Source organism: Capsicum annuum, chromosome 12, assembly GCF_002878395.1.
Source record: "Capsicum annuum cultivar UCD-10X-F1 chromosome 12, UCD10Xv1.1, whole genome shotgun sequence".
Classification (NCBI taxonomy): Eukaryota; Viridiplantae; Streptophyta; class Magnoliopsida; order Solanales; family Solanaceae; genus Capsicum; species Capsicum annuum.
In genome coordinates this window covers 162,731,030-162,749,210 of record NC_061122.1, presented here as the reverse complement: position 1 = coordinate 162,749,210, position 18,181 = coordinate 162,731,030, and the positions used below count along the sequence as shown (strand labels likewise).

At 34.9% G+C, this 18,181-nt stretch overlaps 1 pseudogene; it reads right to left on the bottom strand.

The window, feature by feature from the left end:
- Positions 1–3,059, bottom strand: part of LOC107849148 — a 43,304-nt pseudogene extending 40,245 nt beyond the window's left edge.
- Between the last annotated feature and the right edge of the window lie 15,122 nt (positions 3,060–18,181).

The following is an 18,181-nucleotide window of genomic DNA, read 5'->3' as shown; positions in this document are numbered from 1 at the left end:
AATAACCATATTTGATGCATTACAGTTTCAACGCATGCACAACAGATTATTACATTCATCAAGGGAGATTTGACTCCCTTCATTATAACCATCCCCAGGAAGGCATACCCAAAAATTCTATATGCTGAAACAGTCAAAAATAGGAAATGGTAGTGAAAAGAGTCAACCAGAGTATTGGTCAGCACAAGTGGTAACAAAATTATTGTGGTTGAGGGAATGTGTCAGTTGAGAACCATTTCACAAAGAGATGTGTAAAGAATAGATATTGAGACTAACTTAACCTCAAAAGCTAGCTCACGAGGGAAGGATTGTCGAAGTCCATATAAGGAGACCAATTGCCTATCATTTTCCTATGTGGGACTCTTACCATTCCCCGCACACCGTGACCTGTAAAATGGAATGTGCACAAAATAACATGGGGGCCCAACCTCATTGAACAAAGGATTGAAATAGGTTTGCCTATAATACCATGTAAAGAATGGATCTTGAACCTAACTTAACCTCAAAATCTAGATCATGAAGGGAGGATTTCCAAGTCCATATAAAGAGACCAATTGCCCATTCTTTTTTCAATGTGGGACTGTTAACAACATGAAAGAAAAAAACCAACACTTTTATATATAAGAAGGTAGGTTGTATTGAGTAGGAAGAACACCTTTGGGGTGACAATCCATACTTATTTGAGTTTCTAACAAAATTCATGGCGGAACAAATCCTTCAAGGAGAATCGAGATAGGAAAGAGTAAAAATCCAGCCGGAATAATGGAAACTAGTTGTTGTTGTTGCACAAGCAATCAAGAAAGAGAGTAGACATAGGTAAGAGAAATGGGTCCTCCTTTTCACCTCTATGACAGAAAAGATTTTTAAGGAAATTGACAAGCAGTGCAAAAGTTGGATAGAAACAAAGGAAGAAATATATCTCAAAAACCATCTTAAATAGCCAGGAATGAAGGTCAAAGAAGATGAAAGGTATGTTCCAAAAGTATTAAAGATTGACAATAAGGGTTTAGTTTCTATTATACCCATATGGAGTGAGATACCAACCATGGCTATTAGTGGAAAACGGAAGAAAATAAATCTCCAGAAGGACCGTCCAGTAATAGAGATAGGTAGCCAATAGTTATGATAGGTGTGCTAATGAGAGGTAAGGTTATATAGAGCCAGAAAAACATAGCATACAATTCAAATTAATATTGGTAGTTGGAATACAAGAATGTGACTAGGCATACGAAGATTTAAAAGCAAATGTGCCAATTAATGAAGCAGGGGAGGGGGAGAAGATAGCAGGCCCAAAGCATTTTTTCGAGACCCAATTTTTAGTTGCAAAACAATTTGAGCCTACACTTGACAGACTGGTCCGATTCAATTAGGTATGAAATGAAAGATAACACTATAGTACCCTAGGAAAACAAAAGAAACTCTGGAATATTAGATGCCCACCAAATCAAGGAAATAGAGTAATTGTTCCAGTAAAACTGATGATTATACAAATGCCATGACTATTATTAAGGGGAGAGATGCTTCTATTCTTAGATAAGCATGTCTTCTACGCTAAAATCATCCTTGTGGGTCTTTGAGATAATTTATCGAGTATGATTAAAAGTCTACCTTATTTTATTTTACCACCTTCAATTATCATATTGGTGCACTTAAAAATTGGTGAATTTTGAGTTTTACATAGGCAAAACCATCCGATAAAGTATGTGTTATGTATGCTATTGCACATACTATCGGAAATGATATCGGAAATGATATACTTTTAATCTTATCCAGTTATATATGAGCTCACATTCAAGTTAACACTTGCTTGACCACATTCATCTTATAGTTGTAACCAATATACATGACTATAATGAACTAAGACAGATGTGACCAACGCTAATAACAACTTTTTTTGATAAATACATTAACTACATGTTCCATTAGACTTACTAGAATATGCTTTATTCTTCTCATAGTCTCTAATGAAGTGCACGATTACAGGTGTTGGGATGACATAACCAATATTCTCCACATCTTCATGTTTAAGGGACTGAAATGCAATACCTACATAATTTTCTTTATCATTAAAAGCAGGCCCACCAGAATTTCAAAAATTTATAGCAGCATCAATTCGTAAACTAACAACATTCATCAGATACCAGAGCAATTGGATCATCAAATTGGGAAAGAACATTATAATAATTCATTAGTGAAAATTGATTACCTGGAGCCCCAAAAGTTTAGTAGACCCATGAACATAAGACAATATCTCTATGCGTGAAATAACACCACTTGTCACAGAGATTGTGTCACCCCCAATTGGATAACCTACTACTGTGACAGCATCTTGAAGCACTGGAAAATTACCAAATTCCACAGGTGAGACCCCCTCCCATAACTCATCACCATCCACAATAAGCAGAGCTACAGCACCACAAAATCCAAATTAACAGTGTACACAGAATATATGATTCAATTTTATTTCTTTTGATAGATGAAATGAAATAAGAAAACCTCCGCACTGATATCACATTCAGTTCCAATAGCAAGCACAGTGGCTACATACTTGGTATTAGACTCTTTATTCTTCAACTTAACCTACGTATAATGCTCGATGGAGTGTGCATCCGTGAGAACCTTTCTTCCTTTGATAGCAAACCCACTGCTACTCGAACTATACTGTCGTTTTCATTGCCACGGTAGGGAATAATTGGGTTCAGTAAGAATAAAAAACACCTTCACTGCTGTATCCATCTCCGGCACCACCGTAGTATTTAGCATAGTAGTATCCTCAGAAGAAAAAAGAGACACTGCTACCCCATTGACGCCTTTTATGGTTTTTCCATTTTTAGGGTTAGAATTTTTGGGTAGAATCGATATAGGTTAGGTATTTTGCTAAGACGACAACAATGGGGACGGTAGAAAGTAGAATAATGAGGTGGGTCAATGAGCTCAACGTTGCTGACAGAGAAAACGACGTCATCAATCGCGGTGAAGTTGATGTTGGGATGTCTGCTGTTGAAGGGGGGATCTGATTTTGCCTTTCTTCTATGTTTTTGTTTGTTTACACCAGCCATTGATTGAATGAAACATTTTCCCTTTATGAAATAGAGGGATGATTTTTACTTACAAGGCCAGATAGAAAACGAAAGAAGGGAGAGGAGAAAACAAGGGCTGAGAGAGGGGGGAAGGGAATTTGTGTAGGGATCTAGCTGATTTTTATATTGCTATGGCCTTGGTACCCGTGACTTGTGAGAGAGCTGGCAAAGGTTTTTGATGAATGACGTACTACACTTGTTCTCTATCCAAAAAGGTAAGAAGAAGAACAACATCAGATTCAGAGTAGCTTATAAGGGTGCATTTTTTTTTAAGACCAAGACGTCTGAATCTGAATGGATGTCTGATTGATTAAGATGTTGTTTCTAGATCAAAATACTGAATGATTAATATTGTTTGATTTTTTAACATCTGAATATATATAATTTATTTATTTACTTGTAATAAATATGCAATTCAAATTTGAAAAGTAATAAACTATTATATGAAAAAAATATTTAGATAAAGTATTAACTTAAACAACAAACATTATTTGAGTGATAATTAAAATATTTAAAAATATAAATAAATAAACTATGTTAAATATAATCATTGAACTATCTAAATTATTAAAAAAGATATATCGATTAAAAATTATTGTGATAAGATGTAATCATAAAATGAATTACTACAACAGTGAGAGAGTTTTGAGGTGTAAGTTAGAATTACTAGAATAGTTTAATATTTTTAATAACAAAGAGAGAGGAAAGTAAATAATTGTCAAATGAGAGAGGAAAATAAATAATTCAATACGTGAATTATTAGTATTATAATCCATTGCATTATAATTCATTTGATAATAAATTAAGTTATTTTAATTAATTTTACACGTATTTAGAGAGGAAAATAACAAAGTGAGAGAATTTTGAGGGAATATATTAGTTTTAGAAAAAGTCTGAATTGTATTCAGATTCTTTTTCATATCTGACTGATTCAGCGTATTTCAGACATATTAAGAGGTAGTTTAAAAAAAAACAAATGCACTTAATGGACTGAAGTCTGAACCATTCAGATTCAGACCTCCATTAAGTGCAAACAAATGAGGCCTAAGTTAGATGTGTTTGAATTTGGACTTATTTTTAAAGTATTTTTGATTTTTAAATATTTTCTTAAATTAGTAATATTTGGTAAAATTAGAAAATATTTTTAAGCATTCACTTTTGAGAAAAAAATATAAAAATAAGCTAAAAGTAGGACCTCCTTACTCATGAGTTTTGACTTTTAACTTATGTCACTTTTTAAAGCTCATCCAAACATTCTCATAAGTAGGGGAGACTCTGCTTTTGACTTTTGACTTATTTTGTATTTTTTTGACTTAAAATAGGTGTTTAAAAGCACTTTTTAACTTTGATACACACTACTAAAATTTAAAAAATATTCACAAAATCAAAAACACTTAACAATAAGTGAATCGAAACACACTTTTATACTTCTAAAACAGGACATAGAGGCTTTTAAGGGGTCGTTAGGTGGTCTTTAAAAAAAATAATGCATGCAGTACTGTTTAGTGTGAGTATCTTGTTTGAATCATTATTTTAGCTTTCATATACTTAATACTCTCTGCGTTTCATATTAGTTGGCCCTTAGATACTTGGCACACCTATTAAGAAAAATTTATTAGAGGTTTATTTTATCAAATTAGTCTTATTAATTATGCTTTGAAAATATAATAAGTTTATACATTTTATTTAGTCATTAATGATAGAAGTAGTATCAAAACAACATAATAATATTCTCTTGATTTTATAAAAGGAATAACTAAATTGAAACAAATATTTTTAAAGAAGGTCAACTAATACAAAACAGATGGAGTATATTGTATTATGTATTAATTATATCAAGGGAAAGGGTCAAATTTAGCTCTCTATTTTGAAAAATTGACTAAATATATCATTCGTTATATTTTGGTCAAATTTAGCCTTTTTGTCAAACTTTGGGGTCAAATTTACCCTTATATTTTAGAAAATTGGCTAAACATATCCTTCATCATACTTTGAGGTCAAATTTACTATCAATGACATATTTGGAGCCATATTTATTAGTGCGATCAGAACTAGAGCTTGGCCATGACGGGTATCTCAAGTCCACCGAGAACCGAGACCACCCCATTTGCCTAGTCAAACAGGCCACAATACAACTAGCAGTGGATGAATTCCGAGCATATAACAACATAGAACTAAGTTCCAAACATATAACAAGATAGAACTAAGTTCCGAACATATAACAAGATAATTAAGCAACTAGCTTAGAAAAGGAATCTAAGAAACTTCAACAACCATCCCAATCTAAGTAATCCACAAAACCTCTAATAACCATGAATAACCTGATAATTGATCGAATACGAACTCACAAAAACAACCAACAACACAAGAACAACTGGAAGAAAAATACAACACGAAAGAAGCAACACCAATGATTTTGAGATTACAAGAAGCTAACAACCAAACTATTACAAGAAAGTAAAGGATAGATAGTGAGACATACAATATTACAAGAGGTAGGAACTAAAGTTTGTTTCAAACACTAGAACCCCTAAGACTTACAATAGAAACACCACACTCTAACGTAGACACAAGAGGGACGTCAATCTCCTCAAGCACCAACGTTTCTAAGCCAAAATGTAACACAAGTGAATCCACACTTCTTCTTTCCCTAGTTTTGGGTGGAACTCTCTCACAAGAGAGAAATCTCACAATGTTTCTTCAATAATCCATATTCAACAAAACTAAGTGAAATAACCCTAAAATATTCTACTTATAATCTATTACAAGTGAAGATAAAATGACCATATTGCACATAATGAGAGGGGAGGCCATGGTGTGTTAAGACACTATGTGCAAACTCTAAAATACCCTTAATGAAGGGGCAACCATGGTGTGTTTGGACTTGATGAATGAAGTCTCTTCAATGCTCTCAAAATCATGGGTGGTTCATGATTCAACACTTATATTCTCACGTTGGAAAAAAGGTAAGCATCCAAGAAACCTTCCACACATGGGATTTCTCTATTGTGGGCTCAAAATGGGTCCCCCTTGCGAGTTCTCGTGCCCTCAATGTGACCACAACTGGATTCTTTATGTGTTAGCCTTGTGTAATGTCTTCAAAAGCTATGACTTTGGCTTGTATCATCCTCCCCTTCTTGAAAATAATTCAACCTCTAATCCACACCTTGCAAAATCAACGAAAGGACAAACAAGCACAATATCCCCATGGCATAAGGGTTAGGGTTAGTGCAACAAATAACATCATCATGCCAAGGTGTTACACACTTGAAATATAACCACAAATCCCTTGTTTTTAACATGAAAAGCCTAGTGAATATGTCACAAAGAAAGTGGCTATAACAATCACCAAGAGATAATGAAACTTCCAAGGTCATAACGACATCATTAATTTTCAAAGGTAAGAATACCTTCATCATTGGATCCATAAGACACAAGTGTTCCTTCATCTCTTCAGTAGTCCACACCAAGAATGGTGTCTCAATTGAAGTTGAAGTTCATGGAAAATATATAGTAATGTCACTCAAACATGTGGACTAACCAACAAATATCCAATCTCCACATAAAGCCAATCCAAAACTATCATGGTTGTCATCATAAGCAAAGAGGTAGTATAGAAAGAAATCAAGTGTAAAGGAATTCATAGATGAAGACAAAGCATTTAAGAACATACACATTCTTTCTTTCAAACAAATAGACAAATTTGCATACACAAGTTGGGATTCACTGAACCTAAGCACAAGTGTGTCAAGCAAGGATGCACATTTAGAAGCATTACCCCAAGGAGACAATGACACTTTTTCTCTCGGGTCAATTTTCAAGGAACAATCACCTATTGGGTGTCTTAAATATTCAAGCAAATCAAAGCTTTCATCACCCAATCAATTATTCCTTGCCAAGACTACACATTTCCTACCCTTAAGAGTACTCTTATCTTCCAAGAAGAGATTTTCATCTTTAGGAGGAATGTTATCACACCATAGCGGGTTAGCATAGAGGATATAGCCTTCAAGACAAGCTATACCTCCAACATCAGTCTCACCACTAGGTTTCATTTGTAGTAATTATACTATTTTCAAACAAAATATTATACCTAAAGAGAGAGCAATCTATCCCGTGAACAGATTTGGAACAAGCAAGTTCTTCACTCTCTAAAATATCATTATCAAGTTTCAAATATGTTTCAAGCATAAAATTATCCCTATGAGCCAACCAAACATATTAATCTTTACCATAAGACAAGCCCACGGGTTTACTCCTATCCCTTGGATGAATATTTTCATTTACATGATTTCTATGAGCAAAACTAATAATAAGGCTTTCATCACACAATATACTCAAAGAATTATCTCTAATATCGTGATCAACTCTATCAACGTCATCACTAACTTAAGCCTCATCAAACAAATCTTACACATGCTTAAGTAGTGGACTATGTTCATGAGTAAGTTGATCATTATATACACCCTCTCTAGTTATCAGCAACTCACATACCAACTTAGACTCACCTTGTTTTCACAAAGGTCAACTAGTGTGTGAATACTCTCAGCACATGGCAATGAAACCTTATTCAAGTTACAAGTGCTAGCACTAGATGGACATAAATCATTCTTACGAGAAGAATTAATTTTGTCATCTATAGGATCAACTAGTGCTTGCTTACTTACAACAAGAATTGGATTTTCTTGCAACCTAACAATACTAAGTGTATCAGAAAGTTAAGGATCATGCAATTATCCTTTAGGAAAACCTCCAACTACATCCACTTGGCTACTACTATCCACTTCACAATATTCTAAAATTTTAGGAGTGTCAGAGATAACATTTTTACCGTATAGCTCATATGAGGAGGGCATTTGGTTTCCAACTTCTTTGCATGACACCCACTCCCTTTATCATCTATTAATATCATGTGTGATAGATTCAACATGATCCAAGTCAATAGGATTAAAAGGAGGAATTAGATTCGGGGAACTAAAAATTTGGCGTAGCCCTTCAAGGTTCCATTTGAATTCTTTAAGGTGGTCCTTGAGAGCATTATTATCCATGGTACCTAATAAAAATAACAACAAAAAAAGCACACAAGTTTGCTCAAAAGTATCCTCACCACACTCTCACACTTTTGGTTACCTCACGCTTGGCTTCACAAGTGTTGAAAATTGGATTGTAATCCGTGAGAGGTTGAGGGATAAGTTCTACTCTTTCCTAGAATAGATTTTCATTTGAAGACTCAAAGAAATCTTGTTCGGAATTGAGCCAAGAAACTACAATGAATCAAAAATATATAAAGCATACAAGAAACGTAAACACGAACAAAAACGTACTCAAAACTAACTTACAGCCTAGTAGGTGATTACTAGCTTGTCAATTAGTACTAGAATCAATAAATGAAACTAAAGTAACAAAGAAAAGAAACTTAGAAATCTGAAATTTGATCCTAAGGGTCGGTTCTTGATGAGCAATGATGTGGCAACCACGTGGCAACCTTGAATTGGCAATAAAATTATTGAAAGTTTGAAAATTTTTCTTGTCTCAAAGTTGGATTTGATCAATCTTCAATTTGGAATGGTGAAATCAGCTAACGAGGGAAACACAAGACTTGGAGCCCTTTTTCAAATTTAAAAAATAGTTTGACTTTTTTGCATGTTTTTAGCAAAACACCTTTTTGCAGACCTTTTGGCTCTTTCCTCTTTTGTAAGTCTTGGAAAATGCTCTTTCTCTATTTTGGCAAAGAAGACTTTTGAAAGACCTTTTGTTCCCTTTCCCCTTTGGATGTATTGAAGTTGTGTGTTTCAAGAATAGCAACAAGACACACTCTCTTTCTTTAATTTCTAAGATCAAACAACCACTTTCTCTTCAACAAGATAAGAAGATGGTGAAGAACACCAAGAACACCACTTTGAATCTTGGGGTTCTAAGGTTCACGTTGGACCCTCAAATATCAGCATTGCATGTTCAAGCTCAATTTTTCAACAGTAAATATCAACAACATATTTTTCCAGCTACCAATCCTCAACAACAACATCAACAAAATATGTCAAGCTCAAGATTTAGATTTAGACTCAAGTAGTGTTAGTGAGGAAGAATCTTACACTAGAAACATTCAAAACACACAAAAACCTCCAAGACCTAGGTTAAAACTTTCGGCCAAGGAACAACAAAAAGAACAACAATTTTTTTTGATATTTTTCAAAGCTTCGGCCAAGATACAAAAGAAGAACAACAATTTCGGCCAAGACACAAAAACAGACAGAATGTGTGTTTTCTTTATTTTCAGTTTTCTACACTCTTTTTTTAATTTTCAAACTAACAAGCCCAATATTGATTTTGTTGGAACAAAATCAATCCTTGCTCTAATACTAAATGGTAATGGATCGACTATGAACTCAGTAAAATAGCCAACAACACAAGAAAAACAAGAAGAAAACACGACACTAAAGAAACAACACCAACGATGTTGATATTACAAGAAGCAAACAACAAAACTATTACAAGAAAGTAAAGGATATATAGTGAGACATACACTATTACAAGAAGTAGGAACTAAAGTGTGTATCAAATAATAGAACCCATAAGACTTACTAGTAACACTACACTCTTACGTAGACATAAGAGGGATGCCAATCTCCTTAAGCACCAATGTTTGTAAGCCAAAATGCAACACAAGTAAATCCACACCTGTTCTAGCCCTAGTTTCGGGTGGAGCTCTCTCATAATGTTTATTCAATAATCTATATTCAACAAAACTAAGTGAAATAACCCTAAAATATTCTACTTATAGTCTATTACAAAGGAAGATAAAATGACCACATTTCCCTTAATGAGAGGGGTAACTATGATGTGTTAAGACATCATGTGCAATGTCTAAAATAACCCTAATGAAGGGGCGGCCATGGTGTGTTTGGACTTGATGAATGGTGTCTCTTCAATGCTCTCACTATTGTGGGTGGTTCATGCTTCAACACTTGTATTCTCGAGTTGGAATCAAGGTAAGCATCCATGCAACCTTCCACACACAAAATTGCTCTATTGTGGGATCAAAGTGGGTCCCCCATGCGTGTCCCCATGCCCTAAATGAGGCCATATCTAAATTTTGTATTTGTTGGCTTTGGATGATGTCTTCAAAAGCTATGATGGCCATTTGGCTTATATCACAACCTAAGTCGGGACATGCCCCTGACCGTAGCCAAAATGAGTCCAAAGAGAAATAGTTTAAACATAAATGAAATAAAACCATAAAATAAGGGTCTTTCGGAGAATGCAAGCTCACCACTTCAAGCTGAGTCACGAATAATCCAGAAATTACCTATCACTGCGCAGGAAAAGCAGAAGTGTCTTTGGACCCTGCATCATAGGGGATACAACATTCGGGGATGATTAGATAAGGTGAGCGCTAGCATGTAATCCGGATAGGAATAAAATAATATCAATCTGAAGTTAAGTCCAAACCCAATGTATATGTTCATATATATGCATACTTGCATACATATATATATATACACGATGCTAGTATAGGAAATAAGGTTTAGCATGAAATTTAAAATATTAACCTAGACTATATAGCTCAATTGTCTAAAAGACACCCACAGAAAATATGGGTTTATCTTCCCCTTCTGAAAGAGCCCCAGTGTGTGTTAGCGCACTTACCAGAGATATCCAAGGAAGTCCATGGAATGCCCCGACTCTACATCAAACTAGGACAAATATGTATAGTATAGTGGGAACTGTGCACACGATCATCAACACCCCCACACCGATAAATGTGGTTTTCATTATTCATCCTCTTTTGGACTTACATATTCACCATAAGCTACACAACCAAACCCAATTTAAATAAATTTTACATAACCCATCTATTTAACGAAGGAATTATCTATTAAGGCATCAATCACAGGTATTATCATCCATTACTACTTGCAAACTTTTAATTATACCCTACCAATTCCATCAACTTGGGGAAATGCCATGGCCCCCTTTGTTCAATAAATCAAGTTGGGAGAATTCCACGACCCCCTTTGTTCAATAAATCAAGTTGGGGGAATGGCACGACCCCCTTTATTCATTAAATTATGTTTAAAATAAAAAAACATGGCCAATAAAGCCTTTAAAATCCTTTTTATCTGTTTATCTATTTATTTAATACAATAGTTTAGGGAAATCATATGATTAACTATATTTAAAATTCAATTATGCGAGTGGGTTGAGGGAACACAATTTTCAAAATCAAATTTCAAACCCAAATTATCAATTTGGGGGAGTGCCTCGACCCTCATCCCATTCACCATACCCATGCATCCTGACGAGTTTCAAAATACTTAAATAAAATATGAACACTTGCATTAAAACCACGAGAATTCAAATCAAGTAATAATCCTTCCAAAACCCCCAACCCAAATCAAAATCCATATTTAAATACACATGCATAACCATTCACATGCTTTAAATAAAACAAATTTAGAGGGAGAGGTACATGCCTGAAAGTATTAAGAATTATGGGGAGAAATCAACCTCTGAACCCTGGATAATCAACCTTGGGAAACCCTAGCCTTGTTCTTACTTTGGGGAATTTGAGCGAAAAGAAGTGTATTTTTATTACTTTTGGAGTGTTAATAAGAACCTAAAGTGTTTTTAAGTTGTGGGCCACAATTGGGGAAAGAGAAAAATGACTAAAGTTCACCCAATTAAAACATAGGAAAAACAGTAGCCAGTGACTATGAGTCATGTCACGACTCATGACGTCAGATTATGAGTCGCTGCCACGACTTCTAGTCTTGGCAGAGACATGGGGCGTCTTTATTGTTAATCCTATGAGTCGTAATTGTACCCTATGACTCTTACACATACCTTACAACTCATAGGGTCCTAGTCGTAACCATCACAATGACTTGGGAACCTACACTAGTTTGGTCATGAGTCACACACTACGACTCGTGATGATTCCTTACGACTCATTAGGTACTAATCATAATTAAGATAAAAACTTGGGAAACCTCACTAGTCACCCTATGGATCAAGACCTACGACTCGTCAGGAGATCTTACGACTTGTTAGGTGAGTCATAGCCTGGGCAGTAAGCTCAAAACTCAAGAAATTTTTAGAGGACAAAATCTGGGGTGTTACATTTATCCTAATTGGTAAGAAACTTTTCACGTGTATCTTCCTTTAATAGAAAAGCTCAAATCAATGTTAAATTTCCTATTTCTTAAAATAAATCACACCTTAAAATTTGAATGATTCAACGCACAAAAAATACACAATCAAATATACCCCTTTCTCAATTCTGTTGGTCAAACTTTTCCAACAAACAAACATACTTCTTTTTCATCGTGCAACACTAGTAGGTTGTTTATAAATGAATAAAAAGTAAAATGGAGTAGGATAATATAGAAACATGGAACTAGAGAAAATTTCTATTACAAACTCTGTTTTTGTTCAGTTATGTTCAAATTTTAAATTTTAGTATGCAATTCTATATGTATCTAGATTCTAAACCAGTGAATAAATTTTCTGAGCAAATAACATGATAAAAATTTGTGTAGATCTTAATCGCATATAAAGATATATGAATGAAGAGATGACACGAGTGGCACATATGGAAACCTAAATCATCCAGAGAATTATCCAATCGACTTAATCTATTATATTTGACTGTCAAATGCCATTTTTCATGAGCTCTGCACTGGTGCGAATCCATGAACAGAGAGAGGGGGTATATTTCTTTGTGTTTGAACTGATGTATATAAATTTTTCATGAGCTATGCACTGATAATTATCCAGTGGCTTAATCTCATTAGAGAAATTTGTCTAACAGAATCGAGGGTATATTGATTTGCATTATTTTTGTGGATCGAGCGGATTAGATTACAGTGTATTTTATTTTTAAAAAATGAGTCATTCAACCTTGATTTGAGATTTTCTATCAATGGAAGGGTACATGTGAAATTTTTCTTAACAATGAGTGTAAATTTGACCCTAATATATGACATCGAGGGTTAATTTGGCCCTAAAGTATGATAACAAGGATAAATTTGACCTCAAAGTATGAAGAAGGGTATATTTAGCTAATTTTTCAAAGTAGATGGAGTAAATTTGACCTATTTCCATTATATAAAATCTAAAATAATGTATATATTAATAATATCAAAGGTTTCAAAACATAAATTAACTTGATGACATAATTACCCCTCAAATTCCTACTAAAACATTTTCCAAATTCCTTTTCATCTTTCTTCCAAGAAATTGAACTTTATTTGTTTGTCCCCTTAATTTTTATCTATCATTTTATTCCGGTAAAGATCATGAAAAAGTGCTAACTCTTCAAACATTTTTTTCAAATATCCATAAATTTAAGAACTTAAAATGAGTTTGTGTTCTTTACGTTCATTTTGGGGATAGACAATTCTTCACTTGCTTATTTTATGTTCTTATATTCGTTAATTTAAAAACTTCTGCATTCTTAATTTTATGCTTTTAACATTAGCATAAATATCTGTTAAGAACTCAGGACATGAGGAAATAGTTTTTGCGAACTATGTTGTAAATAGTTTTTAACACTATATATCAACTTTCCTCAAGAATATTGTGAAGTAATTTTAACAACCAATTACGTTCATTTTGGGGTAAATAAGCAGGTAATGTTTTACAAAAATGTATAGGTAGAGTGTATTTTGTAAAAGAACTCCGTTGCAATGAAAGTGTAGAGGATATCTTTACATAAACTAACTTTTTTTATAAAAATTATATGAGACATTATTTTTAATACATTAAATCAAACAGTGTATAAGAAATAATGTTAGCATAACTAATGCAAGAATAACTAATTCCAATATGATTAATGCAAGCATAACTAATTGGGGGAATGCCACAACCCCCTTAGTTCATTTAATCAAGTTGGGGGAATGCCACGACCCCCTTTATTCATTAAATCAAGTTTAAAATAAAAAACATGGCCAACAAGGCTTCAACCCCCCCCCCCTTTTATCCATTTAACCATTTATGCAATGCAAAGTTTAGGAAAGTAAGCTAAATCATGTGATTAACCATATTTCAAACCCAATTATGCAAGTAGGTTGAGGGAATACAATTTTCAAAACCAAAATCATTAATTTTGGGGGGGAGGCCTTGACTCCCATTTCATTCATTATACCTATGTACCCCAACGGGTTTCAAAATACATAAATAAAACATAAACACTTGCATTAAAACCATGGGAATTCAAATCAAGTTACAATCCTCCGAAAACCCTCAACCTAAATTAAAATCTATATTCAAATCCACATGAATAACCATTTAAGCACATGCATTAAGTAAAACAAATTTAAGAAGAAAGGTACATGCCTGAAAGTATTAGGAATTATGGGGAGAAATCAACCTTTGAGCCCTAGATGATCAACCTTGATAAACCTTAGCCTTGTTCTTACTTTGGGGAATTTGAGAGAAGAGAAGTGTATATTGATTTCTTTTGGAGTGATAATAAGACCCTAAAGTAGTTTTAAGTCGTGGTCCACAATTAGGGAAAGAATGAAATGACTAATGTTCCCCCAATTAAAACACAGGAAAACTATCGCCAGTGAATATGAGTCACGTCATGACTCATGATGTCTGGTTACGAGTCATCGCCACGACTCATGGTTTGGGCAGAGACATGGGGCCTCTTCACTGTTAACCCTATGAGTCATACCCTACAACTTGTACATGGACCTTACAACTCGTAGGGTCCTAGTTGTAACCACCAGAGTTACTTAGGCACCTACACTGGTTTTGTCACGAGTCACACACTATGACTCGGGACCACTTCTTGCGACTCATTAGGTACTAATCGTAATCAAGAAAAAAATTTAGGCAACCTCACTGGTTATCCTACGGCTCAAGCCCTATGAATAATAAGGAGATCTTATGACTCGTTAGGTGAGTTGTAGACTGGGTATAAGCTCAATACTCAATAAATTTCCAGAGGTATAAATCTGGGTGTTACATTACCACCCCCTCCCCAGGATCATTCATCCCCAAATAAAGAGTTAAGGCATCAATTAGCACGATTGTAAGACAAAAACACAACCACAAGTAGCTTCCAACTCGGGGAACAAGAACAGATACTTGGACTTCATGTCCTCTTCATCTTCCCAAGTAGCTTCTTTATTTTTTTGGCTCCTCCATAAAACCTTACCGAAGCCACATCTATAGTCCTTAAATGACAAACTAGTCTATCCAAAATCTCTACCGAGGCATCCTCATAAGACAAGGAATTTGAAATAACAATATTATTAATGGGCACCACCAAAGAAGCATCACCCACACACTTCTTCAACATTAAAACATGGAAAATCGGGTGAATGAAACCCAAAATCTAAGAAAAATCCAAATCATAAGCAACTTTCCTCACTCGCCTCAAAATCAAGTACAGACTAACATAAAAGGGGATGAGCTTCCCCTTCTTCCCAAATCTCATGATTCTCTTCATAGAAGATACCTTCAAGAACACCCACTCAGCAACCTCAAACTTTAACTCTCTTTGCCTCACATCTGCATAGGACTTTTAGGGACTCTGAGCTGTCTTAAGTCTATTCCAAATCACCTTCATCTTCTCCATGGCTTGTTGAACCAAGTCCGGACCAAACAATCTAATCTCTCTAGCCTCAAACCAACTGATAGGAGATCTACACCTCCTACCATGAAGAGCCTCAAAAGGAGCCATCCCAATACTAGAGTGACAAATATTATTATAAGAAAATTAAATGAGAGACAAATAATCCACCCAACTACCTTCAAAATAAATCACACAAGCCCTTAGCATATCTTTCAAAGCCTGAATATTCTTTTCTATTTGTCCATTCATTTGAGGATGAAATGCAGTGCTAAGGTTCACCCATGTGCCCAAGCCTTGCTGAAATGAATGCCAAAAGTGAGTAGAAAACCGTGTACCTTGATCCAAAATGATAAAAACTGGAGCACCATACAATTTAACAATCTCCAGAATAAACAAATTCGCTTAATCCTATCCGATATAAGTAGCCCCTATAGGTAAGAAGTGAGTAGACATAGTCATCGTATCCATGATGACCCAAATCAAATTAGGTTGATGCCGATACTGCAGAAGACTGGTAATAAAGTCAAAGCTGATCACCTCTCACTTCCACATAGGCAACTCAACCTCTTAAGGTAATTCACCAATCCTTAAGTGCTCATCCTTCACTAACACACCATACACCTATCCACGAAGTTAGACACATCTCTCTTCATATTGTTCCACCAATAAATCTTCTTCAGTTCGTGATACATATTCATCGAACCAGGATGAATTGTATACCTCGACTCATGAGCCTCAGTAAAAAATCTTTCTTCCAGCCCATCAACATCAGAAACACATAATCTACCTTGGTACCTCAAATACCATCTCTACCATTCTTAAATGTCATGACTTTTTGTTGACCCATATCATTTTTGATCAGTATCAAGATGGGGTCCAAAACCCACTTCTTCTTTACCTCTGCACCAATAGATGACTTCACTAACTCTTGTATAATCACACCTCTATCCTTGGAATCTAAAAGACGAACTCCAAGGTTAACCATCGGTAAATATACTTTACTAATCTTTTCTTCTACACATCCATATGAGCCAAACTACCCTTGGACAACCTAATAAGAGCATCAACAACCATATTAGCCTTACCTGGATGGTAGTGGAGACTCATATCATAGTCCTTAAGCAACTTAATCCATATCCTTTTCTTAGGATTCAACTCCTTCTAGATAAACATATACTGTAAGTTTTTATGATCTGAATAGATATTAATATGAACCCCATACAAGTAATGACACCAAATCTTCAAAGCAAACACAACAACCACAAACTCTAAATCATGGGTCGGATAATTTCTTTCATGAATTTTTAGCTGCCTAGAAGCATAGACCACAACATTACCATGCTATATCAAGACACAGTCTAGTCCCACATGCGACGCATCACAGTAAACAATAAACCTATTAATATCCTCTGACAGGATCAAACCAGAGCAGAAGTTAACTTATCTTTCAACTTCTCAAAGCTACCCTCATAAGCATTGGACCACAGAAACGTTACCTTTTTCTGAGTCAACTTGGTCAATGAAGCAGTAATAGACAATAAACTTTCAACAAATCTCCTATAATACCAGGCTAAACCGAAGAAACTTTGAATGTCAGTTGGAGATGTGGGTCTAGGCCACTTCTTAACTGCCTCAACTTCCTATGGATCTACCATAAAACCTTTACTGGACATAACATGACCCAGAAAGGTCACCGTATTCAACCAAAACTCGCACTTCAAAAACTTGGCACAAAATTGTTAATCGTTAAGAGTCTGCAATACTACTTAGAGGTGATTGGCATGGTCCTCCTCACACTTAAAATATACCAAGATGTCATCAATAAACACGATCACAAACAAATCTAAGAACTGTCTAAATACTCGATTCATCAGTGCTTAAATAAAGTTGGAGTGTTAGTCAACTCGAATGACATTACCAAAAACTCATGATGACCATATCGGATTTGGAAAACAGTCTTAGGGATATCTGTCTCCCTAATCTTCAACTGATGATAACCCGACTGAAGATCAATCTAAGAAAAATATCTAGCACACTGAAGCTGGTCAATGCGATCACCTATCCTAGGAAGAGTATACTTATTCTTAACCATCACCTTATTAAATTATCGATAACCTATACACATTCGAATGGAACCATCCTTCTTACACATAAAAAATATGAGATCACCCCATGGGGACACACTAGGATCGATGGAACCCTTATCAAGAAGATTCTTTAACTTTTTTTAACTCAGCCAAAGCTATTCTATAAGAAAGAATATACATAGAACGAGTATCTGATTGAGAACCAAATCGATTACAAAGTCTATTTCCCTATCGAGAGGAATGCCAAGAAGATCATTGGGAAATACTTTAAAAAATTTATTAACAACAAGGATAGATTGCAGAGAAGGAACCTCAGAACTAGAATCTTTAACCCAAACTAGATGGTATAGACACCCCTTGGAAATCAACTTTCGGCTTCTAAGAAACGAAATGAACCTCCCTTTAGAAAATTAGAAACTTCCCTCCCA